The sequence below is a fragment of the Ailuropoda melanoleuca genome, chromosome X, assembly GCF_002007445.2.
Source record: "Ailuropoda melanoleuca isolate Jingjing chromosome X, ASM200744v2, whole genome shotgun sequence".
NCBI lineage: Eukaryota > Metazoa > Chordata > Mammalia > Carnivora > Ursidae > Ailuropoda > Ailuropoda melanoleuca.
In genome coordinates, this window is record NC_048238.1 from 28,801,629 (window position 1) to 28,809,359 (window position 7,731).

The following is a 7,731-nucleotide window of genomic DNA, read 5'->3' on the forward strand; positions in this document are numbered from 1 at the left end:
TACATAAGATGGCACATTCCAGAAACTATTATATGCGGAGAGCAACCCTTTTCTAATCCTTTATATCCATATGTTCCCAGGGATCTCAACATTATAGGGTTTGCTGCCTTGAGCTCATTCAAAGTATGGCATGATTTTAATGTGAATCCTTTATTGTCCTGTAAGGTCATGGCATCACTGATTTTATGGAGAACAGGTAGTTCTCCTTTCTTAATTAGTTGCTCTGCTCTTTCTTTTCCACATTGAGTACAATATCCATAGTTATTCCTATGTTCTGCAGTGACCAGCCTTCCTCCAGTTCCAGAGGTCTTTTGGGAAAGGAAGTAGAAAAGCTGTATAGGGATGTGTGGTACCCGATTTTCATCACCCAGTGAAATTAGACCTGTGAACTGCAAGACTTAAAAAATCTTCTCAGGACACTCCCATTGGGACACCGCGGAGCAACAGCACCTACTTGTTCGGCTGTTTCAGGAGGTTCTCCAGGAAGATCAAGAACCTCTTTCTGCGTGAGCTGCTCAACAGAGAGTGAAATGTTGGTTAAAGTCTTAGGCAAGTTCCCTTTCTTTGCTGTTTCTCTGCTTGTGTTTTAAAAGACGTCTGACTCTCATTTTCAAGCACCAAATCTTCATCAGCCCCAAGTTCATGGCCACCACTTGACTTCTAGTTTTCACCTGTCACCTGATAGACACACACTAAGTTTTCTCAGTTTCATTTCCTGGTGAGGTTTTAGAACATTCTCTATGTAGCTGCAGGTATTTTCACCCTGTGCCTCTTGTTTTTTTCTGACAAGTTTTTGCCTTTTCTCATTCTTCTCTTCTTCTTTCAGATACACTTGGGACGATTTAAATGAATTAAGCCATGAGGTAGTCACAGAAATAATTAAACAGCAAGCAGTAAGAAAACCTGGCCACACAGCAACAATAGATCGTTAACTCCTAGGTTGGGGATCCCATGCCAGAGCTCCAGATACAAGAGGGGGAGAGCATAGAGGAGGAAAATGCCAAGGACCCCATGAGATGCCATGGTGGCGGGAGCCCCGCCCCTTTTCCAAATTAACCTTTCTAAAAAGTTATTATATAAACCCTTTGGGTGGAAAAACTCAATGGCTTCCTCAGAATTTCAAGATAAAGCACTTACCAAACGCAATTATTCACTGTCCTGTCCCTGTTCTGCCTCATCTACTCTAATTCTCCCTTAAAAACTCCACACTCACATAGACATAGCTCCAGATATACACATAGTTATTTGTAGTTCCATGGGTAAACACTGCTATTTCAAACATCCATGTCTTCACATATGCCATTCCTTCTTCCAGAAATGCCATTTCCACCTTACCATATGGTTCATCAATTCCCCTGCTAAGTCTTTAGAACACCTTACACATTGCCAGTAAGATGGCATCCTCTTATCTGTATCATAGTTTACCTCTATTGTAGCATTCACTACTGTGTTTGGGGCACCTGGGTGGCTCAGCCAGTTAAGTGTCTGCCTTCAGCTCAGGTCATGATCCCAGGCTCCTGGAATGGAGCCCCACAACATGCTCCCTGCTCAGCAGGGAGTCTCCTCCCTCCCCTCTGCCTGTACTCTTTCTCTCACTCACTCTAAGTAAATTTTTTAAAAAAATAATAATTATGGTTCTTTTTTTTTTTTAAGATTTTATTTGACGCAGGGAGAGAGACAGCGAGAGAGGGNTATCTTTCACATCGGGCACTTAATAATTATTTTGTACATTACTGTTGACTACTCTAAGAAAGGAAAACAAAATTATGGGTAACTCAAAGTCAGCATAGGGATTAAATGTGATGCAGGGGAAGACTTCCAGTAAGAAAGAACATAACCAGGCTGGCCTTTAGAACATATAAATGCTTCAAGTCAATACCCTGTAACTTACACAATGCACAATGTTACATTCCAATTATATCTCGATAAAGCCAGAAAAAAAACAGAAGGTACGAAGAACAGTGTTGAGACAGGCCTACTTGAGAGATCAATAGTGTATTTATAAAATTAGACAAGTGGAGGGAGGATGTTGGGTCCCACTCACAGTGAGAGGTCTTGATTGGGTGGTGAGTGTTTTCCTTTCATAAGAGCTCCTTGATCTTCACCGATTCCTACCCAGGAGCTCAAACACCAAAAGGAACTCCCTAAGAGTTCACTTGTCAATCTACTCTAAGAAGAGCAAGGAATTTTTGTTGAATCATTTTGCAAATACAAAGTGGCTATAGCTTTGTACCTTTTCCAGATAACTGTTTAACTTCAAAGTTTTCAGATATACTGAAAACACAAATGTTTACTATGACTCAATTTATTATGATTCATGTGGTTGAAAGACCTACAGTATTTGAAAGGATTGATAATATACTGATGAACTGAGAAAATCAGCCAAAAACCTACCCAATGCCAAACTGATGTTTTAAAGCATGGGCCCTGAATTCTATAGGAAAAGCTGCATTTGGCTACCAGAAAAGTCTATCTCAACTCTAAAGAAATTTTCCCCAGCTCCATCATTACTACCCTCTTCTAAGCTACCATCAGGGATTGTCTAGTTTCTGCAACAGCCATCTAACTAGACTTACTGATTCTTCCCTTGTCCCTTTTCGTCTTTTATTAACCCAGTGTCCAGGGTTATTCTTGAGAAACCAAGGCTGATCATGTCACTCCTTTAAATCTCCAATGATTTCTCCATTGAATCAGAAAAAAAGTCAAAATCTTTACAATGCCCCAAAGTACCTGGCCTCCTATTACCTCCCGATGTCATTTTTTCCCCTTTCCCCTTGCCTCCTGGTACAAGCACAAAGACCTTCTTGTTGCTCCTTGAACCCAGCAAGCTTGCTCCTCCATTAGATTCTTTTCTCACTTGCTGTTCTCTCTACATAGAAAGTTCTCTCATCTGATCTCTCTACAATTCTCTACTTCACTGCCATCAGGTACTTGCTTATGTCAGTAGCTAAATAAAACCTTCGTGAAATGGAACTTCTCTAAAATTTATAGGATCCTCATCACCCTGGAGCCCCTTTTCACCTTGCGTGCTTTATTTTTCCCTATAGTACTTATTAATACTTGAGATACCATCTCTATTTTTTAGCAAATGTCTGTCTCACTCTATATGCATGCAAGCTTCCTAACAACATGGATTTCTGTCTTTGGTTGTTGCTGACAACTGATACGCTCAATCTAGAACAGTGCCAGGTCTCTACAGTAGACTCTAAGTGTATTTGTTTTGCACAAAATGAAGGAAGGTGATAAGGAAATAAGCAAGCAAGGAAGAACACTTTCATGTGTGAAGCACTAAGAAATACATATGAAATATATTATTGGTTCGGTTTCTCTGGAGAATCCTAATATACTTCTTAATACATACAAACCAGACCCTTACAATCCAACCTCCATTCTACTGCCAAATTAACTTTTTAAAAAAACTTTTTATTTTAATCACCCACTGCTCATCACAAGTACACTCCTTAATCCACATCACCTATTTCACCCATCCCCCACCCACCTCCCCTTGAGCAACCATCAGTTTGTTCTCTATAATTAATAGTCTGCTTCTTGGTTTGTCTTTTTTCCCTTTGCTAGTTTGTTTTGTTTCTTAAATTCCACATGAGTGAAATCATATGATATTTGTCTTTCTATGACTTAATTTGCTTCACATTACACTCTCTAGCTCTATCCATGTCATTTGCAAACTGTAAGATTTCATTCTTTTTTAGGGCTGAATAATATTCCATTGCATGNGCAAGAGGGTTCTTTTTTCTTCACATTCTCACCAACACCTGTTTGTATTTTTGATTCTAGCCATTCTGACAGGTATGAGGTGATACCTCACTGTAGTTCAGCTTTGCATTTTCCTGATGATGAGTGATGATGAGCATTTTGTGTGTGTGTCTGTGGGTCATGCGTAGGTCTTTGAAGAAATGTCTGTTCATATCTTCTGCCCATTTTTAATTAGATTATTTGTTTTTTGGAGTGTTGAGTTTTCTAAGTTCTTTATATATTTTGGACACTAACCCTTTATCAGGTATCAAAATGAACTTTAAAACATTAAAGACCTTTGAAATACCTTCAAAGTTTAATTTCTAGAAAAACAGAAAAAACCATTCCTATTTAATAGACTTTAAAGAGTTTGAATTGTGAAATGTTCAGTGTGGCAACGTGGACTGAAAAGGCAGAAAACAAAGTCATAAGACTTTTTCAACATAGTGATAAATGGTATCAGAGAGGAAAAAATACAAATCATCGAGTGCCTTTCTGGGTACATTTTTATCTAGTTTTCATTTGGTACATAAGATGGCACATTCCAGAAACTATTATATGCGGAGAGCAACCCTTTTCTAATCCTTTATATCCATATGTTCCCAGGGATCTCAACATTATAGGGTTTGCTGCCTTGAGCTCATTCAAAGTATGGCAATGATTTTAATGTGAATCCTTTATTGTCCTGTAAGGTCATGGCATCACTGATTTTATGGAGAACAGGTAGTTCTCCTTTCTTAATTAGTTGCTCTGCTCTTTCTTTTCCACATTGAGTACAATATCCATAGTTATTCCTATGTTCTGCAGTGACCAGCCTTCCTCCAGTTCCAGAGGTCTTTTGGGAAAGGAAGTAGAAAAGCTGTATAGGGATGTGTGGTACCCGATTTTCATCACCCAGTGAAATTAGACCTGTGAACTGCAAGACTTAAAAAATCTTCTCAGGACACTCCCATTGGGACACCGCGGAGCAACAGCACCTACTTGTTCGGCTGTTTCAGGAGGTTCTCCAGGAAGATCAAGAACCTCTTTCTGCGTGAGCTGCTCAACAGAGAGTGAAATGTTGGTTAAAGTCTTAGGCAAGTTCCCTTTCTTTGCTGTTTCTCTGCTTGTGTTTTAAAAGACGTCTGACTCTCATTTTCAAGCACCAAATCTTCATCAGCCCCAAGTTCATGGCCACCACTTGACTTCTAGTTTTCACCTGTCACCTGATAGACACACACTAAGTTTTCTCAGTTTCATTTCCTGGTGAGGTTTTAGAACATTCTCTATGTAGCTGCAGGTATTTTCACCCTGTGCCTCTTGTTTTTTTCTGACAAGTTTTTGCCTTTTCTCATTCTTCTCTTCTTCTTTCAGATACACTTGGGACGATTTAAATGAATTAAGCCATGAGGTAGTCACAGAAATAATTAAACAGCAAGCAGTAAGAAAACCTGGCCACACAGCAACAATAGATTGTTAACTCCTAGGTTGGGGATCCCATGCCAGAGCTCCAGATACAAGAGGGGGAGAGCATAGAGGAGGAAAATGCCAAGGACCCCATGAGATGCCATGGTGGCGGGAGCCCCGCCCCTTTTCCAAATTAACCTTTCTAAAAAGTTATTATATAAACCCTTTGGGTGGAAAAACTCAATGGCTTCCTCAGAATTTCAAGATAAAGCACTTACCAAACGCAATTATTCACTGTCCTGTCCCTGTTCTGCCTCATCTACTCTAATTCTCCCTTAAAAACTCCACACTCACATAGACATAGCTCCAGATATACACATAGTTATTTGTAGTTCCATGGGTAAACACTGCTATTTCAAACATCCATGTCTTCACATATGCCATTCCTTCTTCCAGAAATGCCATTTCCACCTTACCATATGGTTCATCAATTCCCCTGCTAAGTCTTTAGAACACCTTACACATTGCCAGTAAGATGGCATCCTCTTATCTGTATCATAGTTTACCTCTATTGTAGCATTCACTACTGTGTTTGGGGCACCTGGGTGGCTCAGCCAGTTAAGTGTCTGCCTTCAGCTCAGGTCATGATCCCAGGCTCCTGGAATGGAGCCCCACAACATGCTCCCTGCTCAGCAGGGAGTCTCCTCCCTCCCCTCTGCCTGTACTCTTTCTCTCACTCACTCTAAGTAAATTTTTTAAAAAAATAATAATTATGGTTCTTTTTTTTTTTTAAGATTTTATTTGACGCAGGGAGAGAGACAGCGAGAGAGGGAACACAAGCAGGGGGAGTGGAAGAGGGAGAAGCAGGCTTCCTGCTGAGCAGGGAGCCCGATGCAGAGCTCAATCCCAAGACTCTGGGATCATGACCTGAGCCGAAGGCAGATGCTTAATGACTGAGCCACCCAGGCGCCCCAATAATTACTGTTCTTAACTCATTTGTCTAACAAACTAAATAGTAATATGCTCCCTTTTAGTCACATGCTTCCTTTTCTTTCAAATTCACTAGTCCAGCTACAATGCCTGAGATACAGAAATCAGTTTACGATGTTGGCTAAGTGAATAAAAAATTAAGCAAAAGGATTCATTTTTGAATACCAACATACATATATTCAGGATAACAAAATAGAGTTAGTATGATAAATATGACATTTACTATCAGTGGGGAACACAGTAATTATTTAATAAATTTTATCCATTTAGGGAAAAAAGAAACCTACATAAACCAGTTGTGGCATTAAAGTACATATTAATTAAGGATTTTAATGTAAGTAATGAATCTATGAAAATATTACAGTAACGTGTGAATGAGAATTTTTTTAAAAAAATCTTAACAGTAGGGGACTATTTCATGATAATGTCACCAAAAGGAAGTTCCATAAAACAAAATGATGAATGGATTTAACTACATAAAACTTGTGCACATCAAAAAATAAAAACAGAAGTATCACATACAAAATATTTAAAAACTATGTAAATATATATACATAAAGGAAAACCACAACAATCTTATTATACAAAGACCTCATACTGATCAAGTTAAAAATATAACTCGGAAAACAAGACAAAGAGAATTTTAAGTATAAATGGTAATATCAACAATATGCTCACTCTAATTACTTACCAAGAACATGCAGATGTAATGAGAGGTCTGTTTTCATCTATCAAACATATCTAATGCTGGGCATAATATGGAGGAAGAGGGTACAAAAATGGGTGGATGGTGCTCAGAATGCAATTTGGTAGTATTTGTCAAGCCTTCAAAGTATGCATTTTCTATGAATCCCAAACAAATTTATTTTAGCTTATGCATGAGCTCAGAGATCACAGAGGTTTAACAAACTCATATTTCTAATAGGGACAATTTTAAAACTGAATTGTCCAACATTACTGTATTGATTCGATTATAATACATTCACCCAATGGAGTATTAAGAAAGAGGAAGTACAACATTGTGGTTTAGAGTCCCACAGACTTATGTATGATTCCCAGCCATACCACATAGCATCTCTAAGTCACTGTATACTTTTCTTAACTTCTCAACTTTAATAGTCCCATCTATGAAATGGAAATAATACTAGAACTCAACGTTTACATCAATTATATAAACCACACAGCACAGTGTTTGATGCATAATTAACATTATTGAAGAATCCTATTAAAAACATTAAAAAATACGTTCTGATCTAGAAGAGTATTTACACTTTAACATGGGAGAAGAACGCTATGAAACAAACACATTTCATTTAAAAAGAAAAGACATAGAAACAACCTAAACACCTACTGATTGATGAATAAAGAAAATGTGTGTGTGTGCATGTATCTCCATTCAGTTATTATTCAGCCATTATAAAGAATGAAATCTTGAGATTTGCAACAACACAGATGCATGGATGGACCTTGAGGGCATTATGTTACATGCAACTCAGACAAAAATAAATACCATATGATCTCACTTACGTGTGGAATGTAAAAAAACCAACAAAAATCGAGCTCATGGGTAGAGAGAATAAACTGATGGCTGCCTAAGGTGTG

The 7,731-nt window shown here is 38.3% G+C and overlaps 2 pseudogenes; both read right to left on the reverse strand.

The window, feature by feature from the left end:
- Window positions 1–214: 214 nt before the first annotated feature.
- LOC100473963 lies at window positions 215–1,023 on the reverse strand (annotated as a pseudogene).
- Window positions 1,024–4,494: 3,471 nt separating this feature from the next.
- LOC117797404 lies at window positions 4,495–5,303 on the reverse strand (annotated as a pseudogene).
- Between the last annotated feature and the right edge of the window lie 2,428 nt (window positions 5,304–7,731).